This window comes from Ochlerotatus camptorhynchus, unplaced genomic scaffold (assembly GCF_037179485.1).
Source record: "Ochlerotatus camptorhynchus isolate MF236.1 unplaced genomic scaffold, CSIRO-AGI_Acam_v1.1 ptg000215l, whole genome shotgun sequence".
In the NCBI taxonomy this organism is placed as follows: Eukaryota; Metazoa; Arthropoda; class Insecta; order Diptera; family Culicidae; genus Ochlerotatus; species Ochlerotatus camptorhynchus.
The window spans coordinates 752,767-768,463 of record NW_027040705.1 but is presented as its reverse complement, the minus strand read 5'-3'; the positions used below and the strand labels follow the sequence as shown (position 1 = coordinate 768,463).

The following is a 15,697-nucleotide window of genomic DNA, read 5'->3' as shown; positions in this document are numbered from 1 at the left end:
AACTGTTCATCTTATACTCAATTCAACTATAACTTTGATCAATTATAACAACCGTCAAATGTAATTTAGTTATATAATTTGGTTTCAAGTGATTATCATAAATCCACATACTTTTAACTTGTGATGCGTAGAGCAGGCGATAAGATAGCTGGCTGTCACGCAGATGAACACGGTTCAAATTTAGTTGAATGTTCTTGTTCACCTTTTTTATGATTTTGCAATTGTGTTTTTGAGATCGATAAAGAAGTAAAACAAACTTCCTTAATATGTCGATAATGAAGAGCAGTTCGTTTAATAAACATTGTAAAATTTTGCTTCCCTAACAATAGTTTTCTTGAATCAACTAAAGCATAGTTGTATTTTGAAGTTTGACGTTTGTTCATCTATTGAAAAATATAGTTGAGCCAACCGAGGAGCCAACTATGGACTATAGTTGTTGCCCTCTATATATAGTCAAATCAACTATAGTTTCGGGTTATCTCTAAAACAATTGAACAATATTGTTATTTTGACCGGAAAAATAATTGCGTCTGCTATAGTTTGTTCTCCGTGAGGACATCAGTTGATTTGTTCTACTAGATCAACCAAGACTGCAATAATGTCTGTAATATCGAAAAATTTCCAATCAGATTCAAAGTGTTTATGTGTCTATGATCTATTTCCGAGTAATCCAGATGTTCAAGGTTCTTCAAATCGTCCTGGAGTGCAGATAAGTTTATCTACTAGATCAACCGAGATTAGGACAATGTCTCTAGTATCGAAAGATTTCCAGACAGATGCACAGTGTCTATGTGGATCATGCATGAACTATTGTCATGTATAGCAGATGTTTTAAGTTCTCCAAATTGTTCTGGAGTTCAGATGATTTATTCTACAAGATCAACCATGACTGGGATAAAGTCTGTAGTATCGAAATATGTCCAAACAGCTTCATGGTGTCTATACAGATAATGTTAAATTATTTCCACGTATACCAGATGATCTAGGTTCTCCAATTCGTCCAGCAGTTCAGATGATTGGTTTTACTAAATAAACAAAGACTAGGATAATATCTGTGTTACCGAAATATCGACTTGGAAATCCTAGAACATTTGGCATACACGGAAATAGATTGGCATGATCGACATAGACACTGCAAATTTGTTTGGGCATATTTAGATACTACAGATATTGAATTAGTCTTAGGTGATCTAATAGAAAAATAATCTGATCTCCAGAATGATTTCAGATCATCTTGTATACGTAGCAATAGGTCGGGTACAATCCACATAGACGCTTTGAATCTGTTTGGACATATTTCGATACTACAGACACTATTGGAGTCTTGGTTGATATAGTAGAACAAATCACCTGAACTCCAGGACGATTTGGAGAACCTAGAATATCCGGTATACATGCAAAAATTACTCCCATATATACGATTCGTTTATGATTTGACAACGAAAAATACTATGTTCATATTGTAAAAAAAGGAAAATGTCTCACATTGTACAGACCTCAGGAAATTTCCGTGTAAATCCGGTGTGACTTATGGAATTGAGATAATTTCTCGATTATTTGCAGCGTGTTTGGTTCAAAACGGTTAAAAATTGAGAACCAAATGAACAAACATGATGACAGCAAAACAATCCGGGACGGAAAGGTTACAATGAATTCCACCTTTTTTGTAACAGCACATCAGTCTCTTCGCGATTTTCGCGACATCATTTAATGTTTCCGCGATTTTCGCGACTGAAAGTTCAAATCCGCGACAAATCCGCGAAAATCGCGAAATCCGCGAAATTCGCGAAATCCGCGCCTGTTGTAACAGCCCTGGATTTCGAGTTGCTGATAATAGGGCAGCTGTCTACACGCAGTTCAAATGGAAATGTTGCCGACAATAATCACACCCAGCTGAGATATTTGAAACAGTTTTCAAACAGTTTTGGGCAGTTCTGTCGATTGGAATGTATGGAGCATGCAAATGTAAACATACAAACACGTCATATGCGTAAGTGACGCTGAGAAAATGCCAATAGAAGCGCGGATGCTGCTTAGCTTAGATTGCCGAGAATATGTAAATTCCCCTACTTAAACATTTCCAAGACTCAAGAAAAAAAAAAAGAGAACAAGTTGCTTGGACGTTTGCAGGCACTTGCACTTGGAAAATTTCAGACAAGAATTTTCGAAAGTGTTTTGAGTAGGACTTTAAGGAATTTTGAGAGTTTGTTTAAATGTAATGCGATTTGTGTGGTGAATTTGAAGGACAATTTCAAGTTAGCTCTGTATACTATTCCAAGATGATTCTTAGGAGAAATATACGTAGATTGTGGGGAAAATTCCAAAAAGAAGAATTCTAAGTGAGTTCTGAGGATAATTACAAAATAATTCTTAAGACAATTCAAGGGAATTCAGGAGGGTTTCAAAGAAACACCGAGGATAATTCCAAGTAAATCGAATTCTAACGTGGTTGCCGTATAATTCTCATGAGAACTCCAAAGAAAGTCTGTGGAAAATTTCAAAAAATTTATGGGAGCATTGCTGAGAACATTTGAGAAGAATTCAATGGAAATTAAAGGGAACGGATTGAAGCGATTTGGACGGGGAGAATGGGAATGCCAACTTCCTGTTGATAACATTTTGTGGATAAAGGGTGGGCTCTTCTCCCCACTCATTGGGGGTGTCTTCCTGGTTGTACTCGTTTTTTTGACCAATTGTGCGATCATGTTGCTGGAAGGAGATTCTTTACTGTCCCATAGATGCGTATAGGCGACTTTGCCTATCGATCCACCCAATTCGCTTTTGGTCCTTCATATAGCGACATGGTCCTCAATCAAAAGTGATTAAGCTTGATCAAGACAAACAGAAAAGAGAGCCCACTGCTATCGGACTTACCGTGCTACAATGGATGGTAGATCACTATCATGCATCATCATGCAATACTGGTTTACGTTGCGAGGGTTATTTTAGAGCGCACCGTGTAGGTATCCGGAAGAACAAAAATCAGTATCGCTGAAATACGCACCACACGAAAGCTTATAGCGAATTCGTTTATTATTCAGTTCCAACCTGGATCGGGTATCAAGATTGGGTCTGCTTGTTTTCTGACAAACGTCAGTTTGATCGTTTGTTTTTAAAACCCAGCTCAGGTTGAGGTTCGCACTGACAAAAAGTTCGGTTTCGCACTGGGTTGGAACTGGTTCCAACCCCGATAATAAACGAATTCGCTATTAGAGTCACTCCTTTCATATGGTCTAGAACAAGTTTTTTCGTATATTTCAGTGTAATTTACGTCAAAAAAATTAACTCTCTTGACCATTGAAGTCCAAAAAACTGCATGGAACCTCTTTTTTTTTTCTTTGGTTTGTTTTCCGTCGATCTTGTTTTCCGTGCTGAGCACCAATGCTACCGACGCCAGGAAGGCAGCTCCCACACACCTGGACCTTACCTATCGACCCATCAACTCATGAACCGGGGACCAACGGCTTTACTTCCCATCCGAAGGAAGGCGTGATCAGAGATGTTATGCCTCAGAACATCCCGGCGGCGCCGACTGGGAATTGAACCCAGGCCTGCTGGGGTGAGAGGTAATCACGCTTACCACTACACCACCGGCGCCGCTGCCGCATGGAACCTCGATAGAAAATTTTGAAACTAGACTCAAACAAAACAGGGGCACCCAAGATTTAGTTAGGTGGGTGTTTCAGCGATACTGTTTTTTTTTTATAATAATGTTATCCTACCAGAAAGAAATATCAAAGTGAATTATGGAGACAAACATTGGCAAAATATTTCGAGAATTAACAGTTCAAAGAGAATTGCAGAGTGACTTGTAAAAGTATTCTGGAGAGAATTCGAGTGGTCTGCCGAAAATTCTAAGAACGTCATGGATAAAATTTGGCTTGCTTTGGATAAAATTTAGCTTGCTGAGTGCTTGGATTCGTCGAGAATAGTGTGTTGATTATAAATGCAGGCAGCTGAGCCACGTCAGAATGGTGATGGAGTTCACCAAGCTGGCCGTAATCCTCGAAGGAAAGGGTGAACCAGTGAACGTCCTGTTCCAAAGTGACAAAGCGACACTAGTTGTGTTGAATAGATGAGCCTAACGTGTGTCCACTCCATCTGCTGGACAGATGACTGCTGCCAATTTAGGGTGTGGGTGAAACCTGCATGGTTCGGTTGTTCCAGCCTAGTCTTCCTTCGTTTGCAGTTTCTTTGCACTTCCATGCTGTACAATCCAATCAAAACATTGAAAATTATTTTGATGTTGACGTTTTACAGTCCATGATTTTCATAATAGAGTTCACGTTTCTATGACTTGTATTGCCCCGTAACGTGGGTAGATCACCTTTTCGTGGTAGGTTACGGGATGTAAGATCTACCACCGATTCCTAGTCCTGACTACTTCAAACTGGGGGAACAGGATTTTTCAGTAATCAAAGGAACGCATCTTATAGTACGTTCAGACTACAGAGTTATAACATGTTATAGCGCTATCTTGATGGTGGTTTCTGTGTTGCAATTATTTGACAACCGTTATAACATGTTATAACTCTCCAGTCTAGACAGCGTTTTAGTCCTTGTTACTTTTTATGACTTGTTAATAGTGATAAGTCCTCGGGTTGCTTGGACTGAGGATGATCTTAAAACAAGTTATTCTTCATCTATGTGATTCCTAATCTTCTATTCGTTGTTCCCTAGTTTGAAGTGGTTAAGACTAGGATTCTGTCTGATGCATGGTCATTATCTGTGTCATTCCTTAATTTTGTTGCTAATGAATCCAATTTTGACTGACAAAGGGGCTCACTTTTTGAGGGTGTTTCAACACTCCGAAGGGTATAAATAGCGGAACCTTTCAATTAGAGGCGGATCCTTGCGATAAATGCATGAATGACAACTGTAAAAAAATCGATTACTTCATCATTTCTCAATAGTGATGGAGTAATACGACATGTACTAAACTAATAACACGGGATATACTACAATAGATCAAATTACTGATCGCAGTGGTATTAGGTCCCGAACAGAGGAAAAATGACTTGTATTACATTTGCTTGTTCCGAAAATCGTGACTTGAGGTTGACGAATTTCGGAACAGATTTTTTTCCCGTGTAAGATTGTATACCCGCAAATACAAAATCTTAAGCCTCTTGTTCAGTAACTTATATGCCTGCCATTCTGTGATGCCGCGGCTGGGGGTACGAGTAACCATAGGAAAGATTCAGGTAACAGGGAAGGAAGGGCTCCCCCTTCGAATGGCGTGGTGGTTTATACAATACAAGCGTATGTATCAATCAGACTCTGCTATCCGAAGAAGTCGTCTCCACTCTACTCGATTCATGGCTATACGTCGCCAGCCTCGTAGTCTGCGCAGAGGTCGTCTTCTACTTGGTCGATTCACTTTGCCCGCTGTGCGCCTTTTCTTCTTGCTTGAATTGGGTCACTTTCGAGAACAATTTTCACCCAACCCACCATAGCCGCCTAATTGTTGCAGTGTGGATGATGGATGGTTCTCCCAGTAGCAGGTCCTCCACGTTCCGTCTTCCATCTGCACTCCACCGTAGATGGTCAGCAACACCTTCCGTTCGAAAGCACCATAGGAGTCCTCCACGAGTATAGTCGAGGTCTCGTGGCCGTAGAGGACCACCGGTTCAAGGGAGCATCCATAAATGACGTAGCATATTTTTGATGAATTGTAGACCCCTCCTCCCCCCCTCGTAGTGTATTTGGCTATATCCAATACATGGCCGGTCACAAATTCTGAAACCCCCACCTCCCCCCTCAAATGCTACGTCATTTATGCATCTTCCCTAATCAGCGTCTTGTAGATAGTCAAGTTCGTGCGGCAGCGAATTTTATTCGAACGGAGCGTCCTTGGGAGTCTAAAGCAGACACCGTAATTTCCAGTCATAATGCGTCCTTGAATTTCTCTGCTGGTATCATTTTCGGCCGTCACCATGCACGAACTCCTCAACCATCTCGATTTCGTCACCGTCAATCTGAACTCGGGATGGGAGACTAACATTATCTTCCCTAGAGCCTCTTCTTCTCATGTATTTCGTCTTCGATGCGTTGATGGCAAGCCCAATCCGCCTGGCTTCAGCCTTCAGCCTGATTAACGGTGGTCCAATCCAGTGGAATCACTCCAAAACCTTTCATTTTAGGTGTTTAGTGTCTTAGGAAAAGTTTTTAGGCTTGCAAAGCCCTATTTTTTGACGGTATTCGTTGTTTGACTAATCCCCCTAAAAGTGAGACACATAATTAAGTTTTATGAAAAGTGGAGATAGAAAGTTGGGGTCTTCGGAAAAGTTGCAGTAATTTACACTACAAACAACTCTACTGAAGACATCAATTCTCTATCTATTCAAAATCTATGGAGCGGTTTTTACGGAAGATCCCTAATGATCAGTTTTTTAACTATATCTTTTCCCATGTAATTTTTACGAGTTTGTCATGTTCTAATGAGTTGTTTATCATGCCTAAATACACATTTTTGTAGAAAACATTTCGTTTTTCTTTGAATCTTCGGAGATATTGTACATGTTTGATCCAAATTGAATTTATTTTGAAATTTAATAAATCATAGGGTGGCAAATGGTGGCAGATCAGATGTTGGAAAGTACAAGAAAAACACTGCAAAAATCTGTCGGAACTTTCTACATCGGTCAACATCGTGAATGTCGCCCATGTATCTAGGCGAATATAATGAAGAAATGTGATTGTGTTCTCTCCTTAAAACTGCTGTAACTTTTCACGATGTTGTCAGATGTAGATAATTCCGGCAGTGTTTTGCAGTGTTTTTGATGTGCTTTCAACAGAAGTTATCTAACAAGCCCCTATTTGCCACATTATTTTTTATTAAAATTCAAAAACATGCCAATTTTGATCACATATGTACAACATCTCCGAAGATATCAAGAATAGCTGTTTGTCTTCTACAAAAATGTGTATTTTAACAAGATAAACAACTGATTAGAACGTGACAAATAATAAAAAATTACATGGAAAAAGTTATAGTTAAAAACAGATTTTTAGGGATCGTCCGTAAAACACGCTCCATAGCTTTGTGTGAATAGATAGAGAATTCGTGTCTTCAAAAGAGTGGTTTGTATTGTCAATTGCTGCTACTTTTCCGAATACACCTATCTCTATATCTTCTCTTTTCAAAAAACTTAATGTTGTGTCTCACTTTTAGGGGGATTAATCAAACAACGCATACCGTCAAAAGATAGAGCTTTGCAAGCCAGAAGCCTTAAATGAATGGTTTTGGAATAATTCCACGTCATCACGTTGGACACCGTTTGGACCACTGTGCATCGTCGCAAAGTTCCGTGTCATCGGCGAAGCTAAGTAGCTGACTAGACTTCTTGAAGATCGTGCCACTTGCGTCTATTCCAGCTCTGAGTATCACACCTTCCAACGCGGTTTTAAATAGCAGACAAGAAAGTCCATCACCTTGCCGAAACCCCCTTCGAGAATGAAAGGGGCTCGAGTTTTCCCGGTACTCGAACAACGCATATCACTCGATCCATCGTCACCTAGACCAATCTCGTCAGTTTATCCGGCAATCCGTACTCGTGCATAATCTGCCACAGTCGATCTCGATCGATATCGTATGCTGATTTGAAATCAATGAACAAACGATGTGTGAACACGTTGTTTTCGTGGAATTTCTGCAGAACCTGCCGAATCGCGAAAATTTGGTCCGTGGTAGCGCGGGCACCCATGAATCCCGCCTGGTATTGTCCCACGAACTCTCTTGCAAATGGTGACAGGCGACGGCATAGAATTTGGGAGTGTACCTTGTAGGCGGTGCTCAACAGTGTGTTCGCGCGGTAATTGCAGCAATCCAACTTGCCGCCCTTTTTGTAGATTGGGCATACGACACCTTCCATCCACTCCTCCCAAATCTTGGCAATTACCCAGTGCTTCACCACCGTATTTTAATAGCTCACTTGGTAGTTGAGCTACACTGCCGCTCTTCGCATGTCGGTCCCATGGCAAAAATCAGCAAGCCGAGAAAATCGTATTTTTAGCTTGATTCGTACCATTGCTTCTTATGTGATGAGACAACCAATTTGGCTGTCTTTCCAAAATTTTTCAGAACAAAGTTATTGAGTTCATCCAGTATTAAGAAAATATGAGTGATCAGCTACCATTTGCATTGTAAAACTCAGTTTTGACAAAAACTGCTATGGGACCGACATGCGAAGAGCGGCAGTACACCAGTTGCTTGTTGTTCTTCAGCCGACCGATCTTCCCCTCAACTTCTTGAAGATCAGCCGGTACCCGAGCAAATTTGGTTAACATCATGAAAGCAAATCGATATTAAAGTGTGCAGTTGCTATCATAATGAAAACTCATTTTGATTTCAAAAGTTGCGACATAAGTCTGATATCATATTGTGCTTTCATTATGCAGTCAAAACTTTTTAAATGAAAGCAACTTAACTTGAAGTTCTGCTGTTTACGTCTTGTTTAAAATTTAATTGAAATTCATCTGTCGTTGAACTAATGATTATTGTTTATTTGATTAGTTAAACACATTTTAGGTCATTCGTGACATGCCCGGGGTGAGGTTGGAGCCCAAGTCTTTCAGCTTGAGAAACATGAATGGTAACCATTTACTCCAGGCCCGTATTCAGTTAAACATTATGAATGCAAAATCAGTAAATAAATTGATTTCATTGAAAGCAGTATTAGTTTTCCGTTTGCTTCAACAGTGTAAAATTTTGCTCTCATTTTTGCTGTGTTAACCGTTAAGTCAACCAAAATGAGATCAACTGGAGTATTCAAAATAAGTTACACCATAACAGCAAATTTTGATTTCAATTTGATCTTCAGCTTTGCTCGGGTAGCCTGTCGTCTTCAGCCAAACAAACCATACTAAATGATAGAGCAATCATTTCCCTACCTGTTTGTGCCGTTAATTTTTTAGATTGAGCTTTAATTTGCGAGAAATCGGCGATTGTCGTGTTTGTTTACAAAAGCAATTACGCCATAATCTCAAAGTTCTCCGGATGTAAGTGAGATGCAAATTTATGTTTTCACAATGTCAAGATAGAAGGTTGATGTCTTCAGCACCATTCTCCTTAGCAGAGCCTTTTTAATAATTCCCTTAAAATGAACATAAGATTCTATCTGATATTCGGTTCAAGCTCAATCTTAGACTGAGTAAAATTGTCTTCCTCAAATATCTACTTGATTATAAGAAAAATCTAGGAAAATTTTACTCAGTTTACGATTGAGCCGCACGTATTCGTGAATTTGATTAGGTGGAACTCAAATTTACGTTGGATGCAACGGCCGTGTGAAGAGAATTCCCAAAGACTGCTGAGAATAATTCAATAAATTCAGAAGACGAAACTCCGGGAAAAAATTCAATGGAATGAAATTCTGCGGATAGTTACGTTACAACCTAATAATGAGGAGAGCACCAATGGTAAATATGTGAATACAAAAGGGAATTCTGAGGGGAATTTCAAGGAATCCTAAAGAAATTCTCAGTACAAATCTAAGTGAGGGGATAATTTCTTGAAAGCATATGTCAAAGGAATTTCGACAGAATTCTCTGGGAATATAACTGAGGAGAATTGCAACGAAATTTTCAACATTCAAAATTTTCCGTTAGCCCAGTGAAAGTAAATGCCGAGGTAATTTTGAAGGGTATAACGGATAGGGGCAGCCTATCACGGTGGAGCATCTCAACGGGACTCTGATATACAGAGTAATCTCAGCTAGCCGAACGCTCCTCTGTGGTGGATCTCAACAAAACTAAATCGTTGGATGTCAACCCGAACAACCCTAGATTTTTATTAAGATATTTAATACTTTAATATCATTATAATTTTATTGTCATCGAGTATTAAATTCTGATTTTACCTTTTTTCTGTTTTCTTTTTTCACCCTGCTATTGTATAATGTGTGATTCATCAAACAAAGCTTGCATATTTTACGCTTAGTAAAACCCTCAACAGTATTGATGCAACACTGTCCAGCAACAGGAAGCCACATTTACGATGGCAAAATGGCAAGTGGATTTGCAAGGGGCAGTGTAGTAAGTGTTATGGTTTCATTGATTACTGGCACGACGACCCCCGCCGTGGTCGTCAAAATACTAAAACATCATGACTATAGGGAATATTCTTCCAAAGGACAATGTAATCCGACTGGTTCACAGTTAATACATCGCAATTACACCGATTTTTCTGGACACCTTTGAAGTGCCACCGAAAAGTCCTTCCCCGTCATTCCATCCACCACAAATTGTTTGTTTTTGGTCCGTTTAACCCCCTCCAGGTGACCCATGGTAAACAACACTTGCCGTGAACATTTTTACATATTCAAAATGGTTCCGAATGTAAGGTTAGAGCTCGCGTACTTGCTCTCACCGGAATCATTTTCTGCACATGCCATCCCGAAGTAGGTATCTATCGAAGCACCACTCACCTGTTCCAAGTGTCCACGGATGTAATCTCCCGGTAGTTTCTCTCGTTCCGATACACAAACGATCCACTAGGAAGAAAAGCACTGTTGTTTTTCGCACTCCCTTCTCTCGTGGTGATCACACTACCCAGCCTTTTTTTCTCTAGCTAGTTACGACGACCACGACCACGACGACGACGATGCAATTTTCTTATTCGCCCCACTTGTGTGTGCTTGAGCTCCTCTATTGAACCACGGGATCAGGAAGCTTATTTTTAACACCACATACTTCGCGTAACTTTTTTTCTGTCGTAACCAGAACTCGGGCGGATACACAAACTGGCAGCAGGTCACCACACAAATCCCAATAACAATGTTATCGTCATCAAGTTGTTGTCTTCGATATTCGATTCGTCTTTTTTCCCTGTACACCACTTTTTAGCGAGCCTCTTTCTTTCTTTCGGTACGTTTCCTCTATCTCTCTCTTCCTCCCTTGGTCGATAGTGGTGTATTGTGTATTGAAAATTTCCTTGTGCTTTTTTCTTTCTATCTGCTCCTCTCTGGCTCTCGGTACCTTCGGATATTGTCCCGCTGCGCCGTTCCGTACCGCACACACTCCTCACCTTCCGCTTTGATACTGAACAAAAATTATGTTCAGCGCTTGCACAAAACACGGCGTCACAGCGCAAACGAAAAAGCACTTTTTCTGCACCGAAAATGCTCCCAATCCTTAAACCTTCTGATGCACCGGAAGTACCCTGCCAAGATGCACCAATTAGCGTTGATTTCACGTTCGGAACGTTCCGTTCGGTTGCACAAATCTCCGGATGAAATAAGAGAATCTTTTTGCCGTTGCTTTCGTCGCGGCGCGATTCGATTCGACTCGATGTGTTCGCACTCGCAGTTTGCAAAAAAAAAACTACTGAGCGAGCTGGGCGGTTGACGTTTTCAGATGGATACTGAATCCATGAATGGGGCGAAAACCGGGCGAATCCCGAGCGATCGATGCGCGCTATTTTGACGTTTTCGTGTTGTTTGCGCGCACACTTCAAAAATATTGCGAAATTTCTCGCGTAGCTTTTAAAAAGAACCTATCTACATCGATCGATTTTCTTCAACGACATTCTCTTTCGTTAATAAACTCGGATCCAAAAACATGTTCAATTGTTCTTATATTCCAATATCTTTTTTTTAACAGACAAGGTAGAAAAAGTAGCCTGAAATATGCATGCATTCAAGTTATCAATGAAAGAAAGAGTCGATGAAGGGTTTCAATCAATATAGATTTGTCTCTTTGAAAAGTGACGCGAGAAATGTTTTAATGTCGATGGGTTGAAGTTGCGTGCAAGTTTGACCCAGCGGTCTTGACAAATCAAGCTGAACAGTGCATTAGGTCCTAAGTAACATTAACAGATTATCTTCGTCAACTTCTTTCTCTTTGCATCCTCACGGCCATAGAGATTGCTGACGTTTATCGTACGTAGTGTGCGTCACGTATACGTATACGCAAAATGTTTTCATCGGGAAAAAAAACTTCATTGCGGAAAATTTTCCCGATGAAAACAAATCACTTACACAATCATACTTTAGCAATCTCTATGTTCAAACAATCCCAGCTATTTTCGGCACACAGATCGATGAAAGTAGTTATTATTTTTCTTCTAATATGGCAAACACAACAAGAAACGATTCTGTACACACCAAATTTAGAATCCGCGTTCCAGCCATTTGAATTGCTGAAAAATGTCCATCAACAAGATATTTTTACTGCAGTTTCCATGGAAACCAGCAATGCTTGGTTTGGAGTCCTGGAAATTAGTCAAAGTATTTTTATTGCTGGAAACCAGTAAAATATGCTTGTGCTATCTGTCAGTAGAACTTGTATTTTTTCACGTTTTTCGCTGGGTTGGTAAACAATGTTAAAATTAATAAAATATATCAGGCATAACATTTGATAACGGCACAAAAGCATTTGTGAACAAACTTTCTAAGGCCCTTTACATGCGAACCAAAGTACGCCCACGCAAACCAATACCACTTTCGGAAAGGTGATAGTTGCCCCTATTCGATGATGTTAAGGGTTTGCGTGGGCGTACTTTGGTTCGCGTGTAAAGGGCCTTAGAAAGTTTGTTTACAAATGCTTTTGTGCCGTTATCAAATGTTATGCCTGATATTATTATTGCATTTCAGTGCTAACATTTGAAAACGGCGCAAAAGCCATTTGTAAACAAATGGTTTGTGGGCCCTTTACTCGCTACCCGAAGAACGCCCACGCAAACCAACAGCATCGTCAGGAAGGGGAAAATTTCCCCTACCCGATGTTGCTGTTGTGTTGCGTGGGTGTACTTCAAGTAGTGAGTAAAGGGCCCACAAACCCTTTGTTTACAAATGGCTTTTGTGCCGTTTTCAAATGTTAGCACTGATTTTAAATCTATCTCCTGCAAACATTTCAAGCTGAACATTGCATTAGGTCCTAAGTAACAATGATCGATTATCTTCGTCGACTTTCTCTTTCGTTAATAACTTGAGCACAGAACCGTTTCTTGATGTGTTTGTCGTATTAGATGCTAGATAAAAGCTTCTTTTATTTATCTGTGTGCTGAAAATACCTGGGAATGTCTTAACAAGGCCGTGGGGATGCAAAGAGAAAGTCGACGAAGAGAATCTGTCAATGTTACCTTAAGACCTAATACAATGTTCAGCTTGATTTATCGTCTATAACCGTACACCGAAAAAAAAAGTTTTCATATAGTTTCCATTGGGAACGCACATGATATTTTTCCAACAACTAAATTAATGATTCGTATCTGAAATTCACATAACATTAATATGATCACATGAATTATATGTGTTAAATCACATAAATTTCATTGGACACATAAGGTTCATGTGATTTTGTAGTGCGATTCCCAATTATGAGATCACATGAAAGTTATGTGGAATTCTAATGGATATTTTCCATTGGAAATGTGATTTATTTTTTGAGTGTAAGATCCTCATGGAAGTGAGTTAAAATAAATTCTAAATTACCAATTATGAATGTATTTTGCAGATTTTAATGTCGTGTTCGTTTTTACTACACTACAAAGGTGTAGTGCTAGCAGCAATAAGCGCGAGTCATTGACAGCTCATCATCATTTGTTTGTAAACAAAGGTGCAACCGATAGCTCCACCCTTAAATTTTTCGGTGTTCGGCGGTGTAGCTACACCGCAAATACGAAAACGACATAAGCTTGAAATATTTAGGTGGATGACAAGCGCGCACAGTGGATTAAAAGCGGTGAATTCCAACAATATATATGTACATGTATAAAATAATAATTATAATTTGAGCAATAGTTCAAATCAAACAGATGTCACCTTACCTGTGGTGGATAAACCAGTTCTGCAGTATGGAAATCTTCGAAAATTCGTCGATTTCTTCTTCAAACCTTGCAAAAATTTACATTTTGTTCTTTTTTGTATTATGTAGAAATAATATATCGAACCAATTGCTCCATTCTCGATCAACAGTTCAAAAGGTCCTATCTGCTTTGATCGATTCTCTTCATCGTCTTTCTCTTTTGATAACTACTGCTATTTTAACAGATTTCGTGCTATTTTAACCAAATAGTTTGATGAAGGAGGTTCTTATGTAGCGTCCAAAACATAAAATACAACAGAAAATGGTTTTGCAGCTGAGTTATAAACGAAAGAGAAAGTCGATGAAGAGAATCGATTAATGCTGATATGATTTTTTGAAATTTTTATCTAGCATTATGGGTATTTTTAATTAAAAGTGAATTTCGCCATACATTTTCAACCCGGCTATCCACCCGTACGGTTGAAGGCTGCTTGTCCTTTGGTGGTGAGTGCTGTCAGAAGCAGCATACAACATCTAATTGACCACTTTGTCAAGCAGTTTTGGTGTGACTTTCTACCAGCGATTTCACAAAACTGGACCAACTAATTTCTATTTTTTTGTTAAAAGCACAAATGTTGGCTATTTTTTTCGAGGTTCTAGAAGAAAAAATCTCAAAATAATGTTTCATTTCAAAGTTCGAGTGGTAGTAAACGTCATTTTATCTGCTCGAATGAAGTGGTTAATTCGACAGTGAGCATGCATAATGGCCTAATTGCGATGCTCGATTCTCTTCATCGATTTTCTCTTTAAATTGCTACAGCTAAAGGAAGCAATTTTCAGAAATTTGTCCAATACAGTGCTGACCAATAGTATTGGCTATCAAAAGCAACAGCAAACGCATCGAGAAATAATACTCCAAGTGAGTAACATAAGAGAGAATCAATCATTGCAATTAGCTCGGCAATTACGCCCTTATGAACGCTCTCTGTCGAATTAATGGAATATTTAACTGCATGCAGCGTCGTAGTGAGGGCATGCTGAGCCTTTTTTTTTATCTATATCGTTTATTTGGAAGGCTCAATCGCGTTAACTTTACGGAGCCGATAATTCATTGTTCATTGTCTGTAACACAATTAACTTATTTCTATGTCAAGTAGGAGTTGGGCTGAATACTCGCGGCATACCCGAGGTTAGAGGGATACATTTTCGAAGTGCGTTGTCGCGAATATGAACGGTACTGCGGGTCTAGATTCGTCTGGAGTTCGACCGGCTATGGTGACCAGTGGGCGACGATGTTTCTTATTCGATAAATTCTTATACTAGACATTTTCAGAAACACCTAAATCGACTGCATATAGCAGAGATCACGGGTTCCCAACATGTCCCTCATAGGGATATAGGGTTGTCTTCCTTAGGCCTCGAGGGTATTAAAAAGTCGCTCTCTGGCGCCGTCATTATCCGTACATTGCCGAACTGCGTGATCAATGTCATCGTAACCGTTTGCACACCCAACGATGTTGCTATCACGAGGTTTATTCTATGGAGATGCGAATCTAGCGAGTAGTGGTTGGACTTAAGTCTACTCATCATGCGAATGAAGGAACGAATTAAGTCCAAGCCTTTCAACCACTCTCTCGAAGAAACACCGTGTCCTAATCGGTTTGCCAACTCGAAAAGGTACTCTGACGCATTAAATGGTAAAATTCATTATGTGGAATTTATCTGCAATACAATCCTTTGCGAGAGAGCCCGCCTTCTCATTGCCTGGGATTGAGCAATGTGAGGGAACCCATAACATATGATCTTTCGACCAGCACACTCATCTGCTCCGTTACATTTCAAAAGAAATAAAATGAGTGCCTGCTGCGCTCTTGGCAAAACATGGAAAAGACGTGCCTTTTCTTGAAGTTTAACACAGACAAACAGAAGTAGCTCTTTCTCCTCATTTGGT

The 15,697-nt window shown here is 39.7% G+C and overlaps 1 protein-coding gene across 1 annotated transcript in view; it reads right to left on the bottom strand.

The window, feature by feature from the left end:
• alph (alphabet) overlaps window positions 1–11,301 on the bottom strand; it is a 42,078-nt gene extending 30,777 nt beyond the window's left edge. Inside the window, exon 1 of the mRNA XM_065224771.1 lies at window positions 10,428–11,301. The gene's annotated coding sequence lies outside the window, so the exon portion shown is untranslated. The remainder of the gene's footprint in view (window positions 1–10,427) is intronic.
• Between the last annotated feature and the right edge of the window lie 4,396 nt (window positions 11,302–15,697).